The 15,502-nt window shown below is 37.8% G+C and overlaps 1 long non-coding RNA gene across 1 annotated transcript; it reads right to left on the bottom strand.

The window, feature by feature from the left end:
- Positions 1 to 6,343: 6,343 nt before the first annotated feature.
- On the bottom strand, positions 6,344 to 15,502 carry LOC148044391 (uncharacterized). The gene is made up of 2 exons (XR_015697499.1): positions 13,212 to 15,502; positions 6,344 to 7,142 (listed from the first exon to the last, which is right to left on the bottom strand). It is a non-coding gene; the product is annotated as an uncharacterized LOC148044391 (long non-coding RNA).

Below are 15,502 nucleotides of genomic sequence, written 5' to 3'. Positions count from 1 at the left end.
GGGGCTGTTGATCCCAAAATACGGTCCAGCCCCATTTAGAACGGAGTGCATGGTGTGCTGTTTTAAAATCTATCTTTTTTTTTCCTCTGTATTTTTTTTATTTATTTCTGTACTGTAAGCTGCCCAGAGTCCTACGGGATTGGGTGGCATATAAATGTTATTAAACTTGCAAACTAGTTCTTGACTTACAACAATTTGTTTAGTAACTATTTGAAATTACAATGGCACTGGAAAAAGTGACATGATCGTTGCAGCATCCTCATGATCACGTGATTTACATTTGGATGCTTGACAGTTGGTTCATATTTATGATAGTTGCAGTATCCTGGGTCATGTGCTTATCTTCTGTGACTTTCTGACAAACAAAGTCAATGGGGAAGCCAGATTCATTTAATCGTGTTACTGAGTTAACGACTGCAATGATTCACTTAACAAAGATGACAAGAAAAGTCATAAAATGGGGCAAAACTCACTTAACAAACTTAGCAATATTAATTTTTGGCTCAGTTGTGGTTGTAAATTGAGTACTACTTATATTCACAGTTACAGCATATAAGAAGAACAGAAATTTTTTTTAAAATTTATTTGTATGCCGCCCTTCTCCGGGAGGGACTCAGGGCGGTGAACAACTCAAAAGGGGAAAGGGGATACAAACACAATACATATAATTAAAATACACAAGAGTCATACGGCCATACAAGTCGAGAGGGGAGGGGAACTCATCAACCCCAGGCCTGCCGGCACAGCCAGGTTTTGACGGCTTTCCGGAAGGCCTGGAGAGGGGTGAGGGTCCGAATCTCTGCGGGGAGTTCATTCCAAAGGGCTGGAGCTGCAACAGAGAAGGCCCTCCCCCGGGTAGTAGCCAGATGGCATTGGCTGATAGACGGAACCCGGAGGAGGCCGACCCTGTGCGATCTAACGGGTCTGTGGGAGGTAATTGGCAGAAGGCGGTCTCTCAAGTACCCAGGTCCAATACCATGAAGGGCTTTATAAGTTACGACTAGCACTTTGAAGCGTATCCGGAGACCGATCGGTAACCAGTGCAGCTCATGGAGGATAGGTGTAACGTGGGTGTACCGAGGTGCGCCCACAATCGCTCGCGCGGCTGCATTCTGGATGAGTTGTAGTCTCAGAATACTCTTCAAAGGCTGCCCCATGTAGAGCGCATTGCAGTAGTCCAGTCTTGAGGTCACGAGGGCATGAGTGACTGTCGCGAGTGCCTCCCGGTTCAGGTAGGGGCGCAACTGGTGCACCAGGCGAACCTGGGCAAATGCCCCCCTGGTCACAGCTGACAGGTGATGTTCTAAGGTCAGCTGTGGGTCCAGGAGGACTCCCAAGTTGCGCGCCCTGTCTGAGGGGCGTAAATTTTCACCCCCCAGCCTGAGTGATGGAATACTGGCCAAATTCTTGGGAGGGAAACACAACAGCCACTCGGTCTTGTCTGGATTGAGTACAAGCTTGTTAACTCCCATCCAGACCCTGACAGCCTCCAGGCACTGGCACATCATGTCAACCGCTTCACTGAGTTGGCACGGGGCGGACAGATACAACTGAGTATCGTCCGCATATTGATGGTATTTTATCCCGTGCCGTCGAATGATCTCACCCAGTGGCTTCATGTAGATATTGAACAGAAGGGGGGATAGGACCGAACCCTGAGGGACCCCATATATCAGGGGCCTAGGGGTCGACCTCTCTCCCCCAACTAACACCGACTGCGACCTGTCCGAGAGGTAGGAGGAGAACCACCGAAAAACGGTGCCGCCCACTCCCACCTCTCGTAACCGTCACAGAAGGATACCATGGTCGATGGTATCGAAGGCCGCTGAGAGGTCAAGGAGCACTAGGATGGAGGAATAACCTCCATCTCTGGCTCTCCAGAGATCTCGGTCAGTGTGACCAAAGCGGTTTCCGTGCTGTAGCCAGGCCTGAATCCCGACTGAAAGGCGTCCAGATAATCGGTTTCCTCCAAGGACCGTCGGAGTTGAGAGGCTACCACTTTCTCAACAACCTTCCCAGTGAAAGGGAGGTTGGAGACTGGCCAGTAGTTGTTCAAACTGGCTGGGTCCAACGATGGCTTCTTCAGGAGGGGTCTCACCACCGCTATCTTCAGTGCCGGTGGGAAGAAGCCCTCCCGAAGAGAAGCATTCACCATCGCCTGGATCCAGCTCCGCGTCACCTCCTTGCTGTTCGCGACCAGCCAGGAGGGACACGGGTCCAGTACACAAGTGGCAGTATTCACCGCTCCGATGGCCTTGTCCACTTCATCAGGAGCAACAGGTTGAAAGTCAGTCCAGAGATGTTGTTCAAGACCTTCCCCCGGTACCCCAGCTGGCTCTGCACAATTGGAGTCCAGGTCCATCCGAAGCCGAGCAACTTTGTCCGCAAGGAACTGGACATATTCCTCTGCTCTACCTTGTAAGGGGTTATCCGCAACCCTCGTATTTAGGAGGGAGCGGGTCACCCTAAACAAGGCGGCAGGGCGTGACTCAGCGGACGCTATCAGAGCGGCAATGTGATTGTTCTTAGCTGTCCGTATTGCCGATAGATATGCTCCGATGCAGGTTTTCAAAAGTGCTCGGTCTGACTCGGATTTACTGGTCCTCCAGCGGCGCTCTAGGTGTCTCTTTTGGCGCTTCATCTCATACTGTATATGCATAGAAAGAAGTTTGTTTATTGCCAAGAAGACAATTGTCAGCAGCATTATTTAAATCAAACCAGAAATCAATTCCTTAGGAAGGCTAAAACTCCTTTTATTGAGATTGGCTATAATAATAAAATCTTACAAATCTGATTGTGCTATACTCCTTCCGCTTCTTATACTCCAGTGAATTAGGGAGGCATCTGCCTGATCTACTTCCAAATGTTATTTCATTGCTCTGAATTTTTTCAAAAAAATGTTTCCACCTAGATAAGTGATCCCCAACCTTTCCAGCCCTGTACACCAGCAATGGCAGAAGCAACGGGTGGCAAGGGGATATGCATGCAACTTGATCCTGCACATGTGAAAAATGGAGCTTTGCACATTCTCCTGCCACTTGCATGGACCAGATATCAACAGGTAGCGAACCAGTAGTGGTTCATGGACCAGGAATTGAGGACCCTGTCCTAGATTACAGTTCTTGCATATTTCCATCAAGGTCATCTTTCTTATTCTCACAACAATATAGATACTTGTTATAATCACTTCTTGTAAAGGGTTTTGAAATAATTGTACAAAATATGCTAGGTGTGCTTTTCCTGTTCAGTTAAATAGGAATGATCACTAAGTATAAAAGAGGCGTCCACATATGGAGGCCTCTTCTGCAAAGTTTTACTTTCAGTCAAGAAGAAACCATAAGCAAAGCAAGGCTGAAGCCCTCTTTGTTGGAAATATGAAAGTGCTTTACAGAAAATAACTTCAAAATATAGGATTTTAATATACCTGTCATTATGCACTAACATCTATATTATACTACAAAAAATGAAAGATTGGAATAAAAACAGAAAATCATTATACTTACATGCTGTTTTATGCTCTCCTTCCATTAATAACAAAGCAGCAAGGATATGTATGTAATAGATTAAGAGAATTCAAACATGCTAGCTAACTAATGCATTTTAAGATTATACAATAAAGATTTATTCCAATTTTTCATTTTTTGTAGCATAATATAGATACCAGTATGTCAGTGCATAATGTGTAATAGCAGGTATATTAAATGAGCAATGAGAGGTATATTAAATGAGCAATGAGCAGCAAGCAGAGTGTTATGAAAAAAAAGTTGGGAGGGTGTTTTGTTTGGGTCATTCTTGACTTAAGCATTCTTGACTTAAACAAGTTCAGGAAGCAAGATCTTGGACAAAATTCAAGTCCAAGTCCATGAAAAGTCCAGGAAGAACTGGAACAAATAAGGTAAATTTGGCTGGGAATGTTATTCTTTTGCATGATGGCCATATATTTAAGTGATGCTTAGTGATGCAAAATTTTAATCTGGTCCAATTCTCCATTTTTTATATGCCCAGATGGTCAGATTACTGAGGGAAATCTTTAGAATGCAGACATTGACATCATGTAGCTTGTTGCAGTTAAGGTATTTTCTTTGTTGCTTATAAAAGAAAAAAAATATTTACTGGATTACTCTGGTAGGTTACAGTATAGGATCATGTTTCAAAACCATTTGACTAATATATCCTAGTGTAAGAAATAAAGAGGCGGGGATTAAGCTCCATCAAATAAGGGAGGAATTTTTGTATTCAATAACAAGCTGTAATATGCCTGAATAAAACTCTTTCACTTTGGGGCATAGCTACAGTATAACCTGATATACCTGATTTCAAGTAGAGGAAGTGAAAAGTACAGTTTTTAGGGAAAGGCTTTGCCAGCAGGTGTGGTTCATCATGATAGATAAATCCTATTTCTCCTTCTTGCTACACCAAATATAATAATGAATATTTAGATACATTTCACTCCAGTAGACATCTTGCATAATTAGCAACTATTTTGAAAAAAGTAGCCCCAGTACCAAAAAGCTCCTTTATCAAAAGCTCCTGAGTAGAGTGGGTCAGGGCCAGAGATGGGTTCCTCCTGGTATGGTAAGGTTCGCCAGAAGAGTTAGTGAAAATCTGGCATACTGGACCGCCCCGGATGCAATGGTGGCCTGGCCATGTCCCCGTACCGGCAAAAGAAAGAATATCCCACTGTCCCAGAACTGCACTGCACTGGGGAGTTCTCCTGCATGGACGTGCCTGACAGAAGCAGCGGCAACAGCAGTGGCAGAGCACACCCTGCCTTTGGGGCCCAGTTCCCTCAGCCGAATCAACCGCTGCAGCACCAACAGGCAACAGGAGAAGGAAGAAAGTGCTCCAGAAGGCAGATGGTGCACATGTGCAGAAGCCCAGGACATCCACCTGGTGCCTGCCCTCCTGGGACACTTTCTTCCTTCTCCTGCCAGCAAAAGAAACTCCCACTGTCCATTGGTGCCACCATGGTTGATTTGACTGGGGGAACAGCCCTCGAAGGCAGGGTGTGCTCTGCTGTCGCTGCTGCTGTTAGGATAACTCCCCAATGCAGCACAGTTCCAGGATGGCAGAGAACCAAGGCAAGCTCTCAACCACCGGCCACCACTGTTGCCACTGAGGCCAGGAATGGCCACACTTGCTCACGCGTGTCTCCCACAAGCTGGCAAAGTTTGTGAGCCTGGAAGCAGGCAACTCGTGTGCACTGCCCGCCAGTTGCTAGAGCCTCTCCATGAAGCCAAGCTGTCACAATCAATTAAATGCCCACGCCTGCTTGTGCGTGCCTCTTGCAAGCTGGCAAAGTCTGTGAGCCTGGAAAGAGACGTGACAAATTGCGCACACTGTCAGGGGCAAGTCTGGTGAAATCGGACTGAAGAACTTCACTCACTGGCTGCAACATCACGCGTGCCTTCTGTGGTGTGCCCAACACACCAACCAGGTCACCCGCTGAGCGGCAGAAAAATCGCGCTTTGGCAAAAGGAAAAAAGTAGCTTTTTGAAATTATCCCTCTCTGTCACTCTAATAAAAAGGCGGGAATGGTCAGGAGATAACAGGACAACTAGCCATATTCAGTTAACCCACAGAGTGGGAAGAGGCTGAACTGGGGGCTCTATGAGTTGGTTTGTAGGACACAGATGGCTGTGATCATAGGATTTGTTGGGCATTGGTTTTAGTTCATAGAATATATCTACAAATATAACTGGAAGGGATGTGTGTGAGAGAGTGAGGGGGGAAGAAAGAGTAAGAGAAAAAGAAATAGAAAGGAAGGAAGGGAGAAAAAAGAGAAAGAAAGAAAGAAAGAAAGAAAGAAAGAAAGAAAGAAAGAAAGAAAGAAAGAAAGAAAGAAAAGGTGGTAAAAAAAATTGAAATCCACCCCTGGGCAGGGCTTTGTGTTCCACAAGGAGGAGAAACAGCAGCCAAAAGCAGCCCTTTTGCAAAGAGTTCCTAGGTAGGATGAGACTTCATATTCAAAAAAATAAAAATAAAAAGCCAAGAGCAACAAAGAGAAAGTGTTTCTGACACACTATGTTTCTGGGTCTGCTTTCAGCTTTTATTGTTTATTTGCCCAGGAACTTTTGGCAAAGGGGTGTTTTGTCATGTGCCAGATCTCTGGGGCTGTTTTGGGGCTATTTTTCCCAGCCAAGCCCACCTCAGCTGACCTTCAGTCATCATGAATAAGATAAAAGAGGAAGACACATTCTTTGTTCTGTCTATTGTTGGTTTTTTTTGGGGGGGGGAGGTGTTAGATACAGATAATCTTAAATTCATAGTCATATTCTTTCTGGGTAAATATGGTAGAAATGGAGAAAAGGAAAGGAAGCAGGAGAAAAAATGTAGTATAGTAATATTGATGTGTTCCAGAAGTCTCTAGTATTTTATTATTGGTACATATTCTTAATACAGAAAAATATCAATACCCCACACCCAACCTTTTTAACAATTCAAATATATTTTGTTTCTGGACATCTATCTTCAAATATAAAATTCACCTTAAATTGTTTTTTTTACTGTGAGCATTAGGAAGAATGTGTTACAAGTTTGCATTCTAAAATTCTTTCTAAACAAAGGACAACAAACTGAACTTAATTCTTGAAAAATATTTTATCACAAACATTATCGATCATTATGGACTTCACTTCTAATTTAGGCCATTGCTATTTTGTCAGCCAATGTCACATTCTTCTTAGCTCAGTTTCACGTAACACACAGAAAACACTATGTTCTTTATTTGAATCAAAGCATCTCTAACAATAAGTATTCTGTTTCCACCTGAACACACCAAATGAAGGGGAGCTCACAATTTCTGGTATCTGATTCTATTATCAAAATGTTCTTATTGTTAGGATATTTTTTGTTTTCTAACATTGAGCTGGTATCTGTTTCTTTTAAATGACATCCATTATTTTGTGTTCTGGGCTCTGTAACAAAAAGAACATATTTTTTTCCTGTGTGAATTGTTTCAGCTATGATATTCCACATCTTCACTTCTCAAAATAAATATGTCCATATCCTTCAATTTCTCTTCAAGAGATTCACATTATAGTCCCCTGATCACCTTTTGCATGAACCAATTCCAGTTTCTCTGAATTCTTCTTCAAATGTGGTGGTGAGAATTAGACACAGTATTCAAACTGGGTTTGAGTCTGACCAAAACAAAATAAAGGGAAATATTTACTTCTTATGGTTTGGAAACTATTACTGTTGATACAGTCTAAAATTACTTTTGCTTCTTTTACAGCCCCTGTGATGTTATTGACATATTCAGTTGCAATCAACCAAGTTTTTTTTCACATATATTGATAAGTATCCCTCAACAGAATTGTTTTTTTGTGTCATTTTTTAACAGAAGTTTGTACTTTTAAATTTCATATTTTTTCAAGTGTATTTACCTTATAAAATTGCTTTGAAATTCATTTAGATTCTGCTAGGAGTCCTAATTGCGTGCCAGCTGCAAATTTCATATTCTCCACCTCTCCATTCAAGTTATTAATAAAAATTCTAACAAGTACAGGACCCAGGCAGGAACTTGTGGCTCTCACTATTTCACAGCAGTGTAATGTGAAAATATTGATAAGCACTCTTTAAGTATTATTTTCAAGCTAGATGTCTATCCATTCAATTTCCATGAATTCAACACACAAAATTTAATTGGAATATCATTGGGTGTTTTATCAAATATTTGACTAAATTAAAAAAAAATAGGTTTACTTTGGCAAGACTTTTTCTTGACAAATTCAAATCTTTATTACCTGCAGTTGCTAGCCATATTACATATCTTTTCTTTAATTTTGAAAAAGTTTATTTTTAGTATCCTTCATTAACAACCAATTTCATTGTATTTAAGTACAATGACAATAAAGATTATAATTATACTTATTAACTTCAGCTCATTTTGAACATTGATGCTCTTAGTCCTATCCTATATGCATATTGCTTTCTTAGTGTTCTGGACTTCTTTCTATATCTTCTTTGCTTGTAGAATATCAAATTAGCCATATTTTCCCAGATTTTTTCTTTATTGGAATTATACGCAAATATACATTTAGTATCTCCTTTAAAAAAACTCATCCCACTGAACTTACTAAAGTCAGCTTTTTGAAGTCCAATACACTCAAATTTATTCCTTTAAATCAGTTACACCTTAGACTAAATAGTCGCCCAGATATTTAAAAAAATCATAGAAATAAAATACTATAACTTAAAGACAGAACCATGCAACATTATTTTAAGAGTGTCAATGTACACTTTCAACAACTGCTTTGAACAATTTTGGTGGTCCAATGCAGCTGTTCTTCTATTTTATATTGACTCAAACTCATCAACAGGGATTCAGATTCTGTAAAACAAAAATAATTCCAACTTGGTGTTCCCCCACCCACTGCTTTGTATCATATTCTTAGCTATACCATTTGTTTGAGGATTAACATTTAAGTAATACTAAAGTCCTCTTTTTCAGTTGAAATTTTATTTAGACTTAATACTTCAAGTGGGATACTGATTCCATAATTTACTACATAGAATAAAAGCCTGAAAGAATAAAAAAAAATTCTAAAACTTATTTTGGTATTTTAATTTGCTATTTATTCAATATAATATTCAGTGTTCAATATACTATTCAGCAAAAGGAACTGCTGAAATGGCCATAGAGAATGATTTCTTGAATGATTTTCCAAACTTGCTATGCTTTCACAATGCTATAACAATTATGCTACTAAATAAAAAACAACTTGAATAATTAATTAGAAACGTATACTAAGAAAGACACTTCGGAAGCATCATCAAGATCTGGTACTAGTATTCCTCATTTACCTTACTATAATTTGGACCAGCAACTTGGTTTTTTAGAGAAGCAGTCGCTAAGTGAAGCTTTCACGGTGCTTACAATCTTGCTTTTCAGACATGGAAAGTCATAAATGCAGGGATTAGTCACAAAATTATCTTTTCATCACCATCATAATTTAGAATGGTCACTAAATGAGGCAATCCCTAACCAAGGACTACTGTTATTCTCTTTTAAAGCAAGTTGTGAAGGAAGTACTTGCTTTCAGTACTTGTTTTCCTAAATTTTCCTACTGGCTTGAAACATGAATTGCAATTTCTCATTTTGCCATTACAAATCTAGGTAATATTCTACATTAGAGAATCATTAGATTTTAGGAACGGTGGCAAGTAATCTTAGAAAATAGGCAGTTAATGGCGTTATTACTGTTAATAAATGGCCCACAATGGCAGAAGCAGAATCGTCAAGTAATCAGAATGCAATTTCAAAAGGATAGGTGACCTTTGAAATTTTGGCAGTCTAAATTCAATTGCATTCACTCTTCAGTTCTTCATGACCTATTGCTCTAAGGACACTATGGTGAAGATATTAATAATATATATCTGTCTATTATTGTTCCTATATTCATTTAGGAAGGATTGTTCCTTCTGCCTTTATTCCAAGAACACTTCCTTTTTTGCCCGTTTTGCTAGGATGTAATTAACTAGGTGCTAGGTTGACCTAATCCCTAAAATGTCCTGTAAATAAACATCTTCCTGTTTCCATTATAAAATGTGCCTGACTAATCCTTGGTCAGGTTAGATTGCCATTCTTATAAATGTTCTTACAGAGGGATACTGCTTCAAACATTCCAACAGAATTAAGTATGATATGAAGAAGTTCCATAATGCAAAGGCTGAGGCAAACTGATCAGCTAAATAAAGATTAGAGCAGTGGTTTTCAACCTGCAGTCTGCGGACCCTGGAGGGCCACGATGTCATCATAGGGTGTCTGCAAAGGCTCGAAGAAAGGTTATGACTTAAATCTTGGGGGTCCATGGCCATGGTCTGTGGCCACCAAATCTATTTAAAGGGGGTCCATGGTGAAGAAAAGGTTGAGCACCATTGGATTAAGGGGGGGGGGGGCAAAAGATTTTCAGATATAGCTCAAGGAAAGTTTCCGACTGTGGAGAAGCTGGAAGGATGGGAATTCTCCCACTCATAATTCAAAATGAAAATGCTCCTGAAGTCTCAAGGAATTCTCTTTATACTAGACAAGGAGAGACTCAACGGCTAAGAGCAAAGAGCCCAGAATACAGCAAATGATAGACCAATTGGGATCTTTCTGGTAGTGGATAACGCCATTGTAAATTCAAAAATTTTGTCTAAGCCAAAAACCCTTTCAGATGTATCAAAGATCTAGTTTCCAAAGCGCATGTTTCAAAAAACTATGTGACAAGTGTTAGAAGGAAAGAGATAATCTAAATCTACATAGAAATCGAATCAAATGTTGTAAGTGATCATGACATAAGTGAACAAGACATAGTAGCATTTTTTAAATTTGTTATCTATGTGGCATGCTCAAAAAATTAAAGTAAAAGAAGATATTTTGTGATACATTGCTTGCAAGATTTTTAAAAAGTGCTTGTATTGCTAGGGGAATTTATGGTGCTTATTATATTTTAATAGTTTGTATTGCTTTTAATGTTTTAACGATTTATCTTGTTTTTTTTTTTTTTTTTGTATTGCTTTTGTTTCTAAGCTGCCTGGAATCATAGAAATGAAATGGGAAGCCATAGAAATTACACAAGCAAATAAATAAATCTGAAAACTCTGAAGATGAAGTTCTCAGTCAAGAATCAGCTTGTATGACCAGGAAAAAAGAAAGGGAATGTTTCATTTGCAATGGTCAGATTATTTGCAATTAGATTGTACTAGGAAAGGAAGACAAGAGAAACCAGTTAGACTGCATTCCAAAGATGACAACTTATTTCTTTCTAGTAGAGAAAATGCCATGAAAAATCCAAAAGAATTGAACATTTCTTTTTCCAACTGACTTCCAGAAGTTTTTAGTTTAGGTTAAACACAACCCTGAGCTGTACATAATTGTCATAGCTTTCAGACAAGTCGCCTACTAATGACTTCCCTGAAACAGATAGCTGACCAACAGCCCGCTACTTTAATAAGAAACAGTGTAATAAATTAAACAACCTAAATCTATGCAGTTAAGTAATTGTAAATTACAAATACGTGTGTTCTTATTGTACATGTGTAACAAACAGACTCCAAATTTGATCATTATCTAGTATTACCATACTCTTTATCTTATTCATGTTGAAATTATGTTGGCAAACTTGAGTCAGGAAAACAATTTACAGTCCTGTATGACAACATGCTTTTCATGTGACTGGGCTAATTATTAGTCTGCCTTATCATTAGGTAGAGCTAGGTGGACATTTGGCCAGTACGTTGTAGGACTGCCAAGCTGTCCTAAAGTTTGGAAGGTTGAGCTGTGAAGTGCTTGTAGCTTACATTTATTTATTTATTTATTAAATTTATATGCCATCCATCTTGCAGTTCAATGGCAACTGTGGGTAGCCTGTAACTTTAATCAATAAATAAAGATAAGGTAAGCTACAAGGCATTTCGCATCATCAATGTGCAGTCATGAATGCCAAAGTAGGATATTATCACTGATAGGATTGTATATGAATTTTTTATATGAAATGGAGAGATGTTCCACTTATTTATCACAAGAAACAAAATGCTTGAGGTGAAGCTGAATCTTTAGGGGATTGCAATCATGTATGAGCTGTAGCCCATGCATTTGACCAGAAAAGGCACTTGAGGATCATGAATCTGATAAAGCAGCAGTGCAACTCCAGATGACACTCAGAGCCTTAGTGGTCTATAAATGTTTCATTATCTAATGCAGTGTTTTTCAACCACTGTGCCACGGCACACTAGTGTGCCGTGACATAGTGTAAGGTGTGCCGTGGGAAAATTACTTTATATATAGTCAATATAGGCACAGAGTTAAATTTTTTTAACATTTTCTAATGGTGGTGTGCCTCGTGATTTTTTTCATGAAAAAAAGTGTGCCTTTGCACAAAAAAGGTTGAAAAACACTGATCTAATGTAACCTAGACAAAATGTAAAAATCATAACATTATTCTGTATTGTATGAATCTTTGAACTGGACTATAATATTATCTATCAATTTCAAGCATTATTTACAGATATTGATAATTTACTTTTACTTTCTGATTTCATGGAACATATTAATACTTCATTTATGCAGCAATAAACAACTATTACCATTCAATAAACAGCATCTTCTCACGACAATCCAGATTTGTAAACCCACGCAACATATCAATATGAATTTGGCAAAATTCCACATTACTGTGGTAGTACAATTCGTATGAATATTTAAAAACATTAATTCATTAGTGATTATTTTCCTGAAGTTAGTGAGCCATCTGGTGGTTTAGATCATAAACTTCACTTCTTACTTTTCTATTTTTAAGGTTTTTTCCCAATTACTGGCATGTTCAGCACGTTTTGAAATAGGTAACAACTTAAAAAGTGAGAGTGCTACAATAATTTTTTTCATTGTCTACACATTTCTTCATGATAGTCTGAATTTTATCAACAGAATTAGAATTGTGTATACAATTCTAGAACTAGCAAGCACTAATTAATAGCATAGGAAGAACATAGGGCAGTCCAGCTGCATGCAAATTATTTCATAAACTTTCCAATGTGTTAGACATCCCTCAGGAACTCAGAGTTATGGGGTTAATTTATAAAGCCACTTAATGTGGGGAAAATATTCTTATTTCCTTCAAAACTCTCCATGAGATGGTTTGACTGAACAATAGTTTCAAAAGTTTATTTACACCATTACATTACAACTAAATGAACAACTACAAGAAATGTGTACAAATTCTTTCATCTTGGATGTGACTGACTCAATCAGCAACATTCTCAGTCCAAACAATAGTGGGTTCACAGATTGTACTAATTAATATGACTCCTTAACTCTCACTTAGCATAATGTTTGAATGCAATATGTTAAACATAAGTTATGGTATAAGATTTGTCACTATTTTCTATTTAAAAAAGTAAGATACGCTGAATTACCTCCTGGAAGTAAATGTACTGGAATTCAACAGGACTTGCTTTGGGGCAGTGACATAACAATATTATGTACTCTGTTAGTTGTCTATTATTCCTACCATAACCAAATGTTTTTAAATCTTAAATTAAATTCCATAGCTTTCAATGAAGCTTAAGCATGTCTTCATTTGTAATTAGTTTAATTATAAAAGAAGTTCCTTTAACAGCACAATCTCAGTTTATTAGGCACTTCAACCATAGGCTGATTATCAAATCTATACCACATGTAAAATATGCCTCATGTACAAGGTAATTTATAGTGTAATTCTTACCTAAGGTAAAGATTCGCCTTGCACATGTGGACTAATCATTCCCGACTTTAGGGGGCGGTGCTCATCTCTGTTTCAAAGCCAAAAGCCAGTGCTGTCCAAAGACGTCTCCATGGTCATGTGGCCAGCATGACTAAATGCCAAAGGCGCACTGAATGCTGTTACGTTACCTATATATGTATTATAAATACATTCTGATTTAATCTTAAATTCATGTTTACATAACATTTAGTATTTTAATACAAAAATGTATCAGTATTTTCATTCATTTGATAGTTTCTTATATAACATACATATATTTACAGGTTTGTTTTGCAAAATACTGATAGCAATAGCACTTAGACTTACATACCACTTCAGTGCTTTACAGCCCTCTCTAAGCAGTTTACAGATAAGAAAAATATTAATGCTTCCCAAAGAAACTAAATTCATAAAGTTGTAAAACATTACGAAACTGATTTTTAATGCTTAGAGTGCCATCTGGTGGAAAAAAATATTTTAATTTCAAAATAGTTTTAAGGTGGTCTGCAGTTTTTAAACTTATCAATATAGTACTGAGTACATGTGATCATAAAGTATTTGATAAGTAGCTAGTTTGCTGAATTTTCAATAGGGAGATAATTAGATTGAAACCAAAGATATACTAATGCTAGTAATTTTAAGTTGTAAAATACCTTTTTAAGGAAATCTATACACATTGGTTCAATTTGTAAGATATTTGCTAGGAACTGGGCACTAAGCTTGAAAAGATTTGCTTCATATTAAGTATGCTTATGAAAACAGTGAAAACAATCTTTATTCATTTTGGATTATATCCTACAGAATTCAAGGTACTTGCCTTGAAGCAAAAATAACAGGAGTGGATTTCATCATTTTTCCAAATTAATAAATTAACACAAAAAATTGTTCTAATCAAAACTCACAATTTTATAGGTGGCTCCAGGAAAATCAAAATGAGACAATCAAATTTGAAATTAAATACTATTTCTCTTTTCTTAGATATTACACAGAATTTTTAGTCTGTTTTTTAACACTCTATAGTAACATTTTTAGAAGGGATAAATCCAGCGTATTCTAAATGTTTGTGCTGTTACAAATATATCTTATGAAATAATTATAGTTTATCTCACTAATGCTGTGTGGCTCAGTGGACAAAAAAGCTAATAATCCTCTAGATCTTGTTTAAATATATTATCCTTGTCCAACAAAAAGCAAAAATAACAGATGAACAAAACGTATCTAATGAAATAAAACGCTGAAAGAAAAACTTGACAATTGAGATGTTCAAAGGGTTTTTAATATAGTGCAGACTTTTGGGAGGAAGGAAAACACTGTTAAAGTGATGGAAAAAGAATTATAATGAAAGAATGGAAGATAAATTATTGCATGAAAAAGGAAAATAAATTATTGCATGGTTTACAACAAAAATACCCATACAGGAAATACTAATTATACAACAATAACCCATGTATGTATGTATGTATGTATGTATGTATGTATGTATGTATGTATGTATGTATGTATTCAACTGTGATGCAAGAATAGCCATGGCCTTTGGATCTAGGGAGCAAATCCCTACAGGCAGATGGCAACAGTGAAACGTGGTCTTTGTACAAAGGCCAAATGAAAAAAAACAAACCACTATGAATATTACTCTCACGTACAGATGATGCAATAGAAAACTTTGGAACCAAAGCATTACTTATTCCAGACGTGTCTCGGGGAAGAGTCTTTATCCTAAGTCTCTAGAAGCCTATCTTAACTGGGATGGGGGAATGCAGAAACCATGCAATCAAAACAGAAATCCCAAGCCTGATGCATACAAAGAATTAAGTGGATTAGCTGTACTGCTAGAGTTTGGAAAACTGTACCTGCATAAGTGTTTCTGCTTGTTACCTAAAAAGAATATGTGCTTCCAATCTATGGGTATGTTACAGTCTATACATGCAGGCTATAATAGTACAGTAGGTACAATTAGAATTATAAAGGGGGGGAAAACCTAGAAGTAACATTCTGCTTACAACTAATCAAGGTCCCTTGAATACATGCTATTTGTTTAAGTAAGTTTCTTGGAACCAAATAATAAGAGCTTTGTTTTAGGTCCAAAACATAAAGGTGTAAATATTGTGCCTTGGTTCCCCGTGCTTTCTTCTTTGAAATATTACCCCATGTTTCACTAGGTGAGATGAACACAATAGAAAGTCACTTCATGTGGTGGATACCTATGAATGCAGGACAGGCAGTGCCCTCATATTCACCTGTTCTATCATTGATGTATATTGAGCAATTGTGCT

Source organism: Thamnophis sirtalis, unplaced genomic scaffold, assembly GCF_051295495.1.
Source record: "Thamnophis sirtalis isolate CommonGarterSnake01/CBP01778 unplaced genomic scaffold, rThaSir2_p1.2 scaffold_8, whole genome shotgun sequence".
In the NCBI taxonomy this organism is placed as follows: Eukaryota; Metazoa; Chordata; class Lepidosauria; order Squamata; family Natricidae; genus Thamnophis; species Thamnophis sirtalis.
Note: the sequence above shows the minus strand (reverse complement) of the source record. Positions and strands in the feature narration are given on the sequence as shown.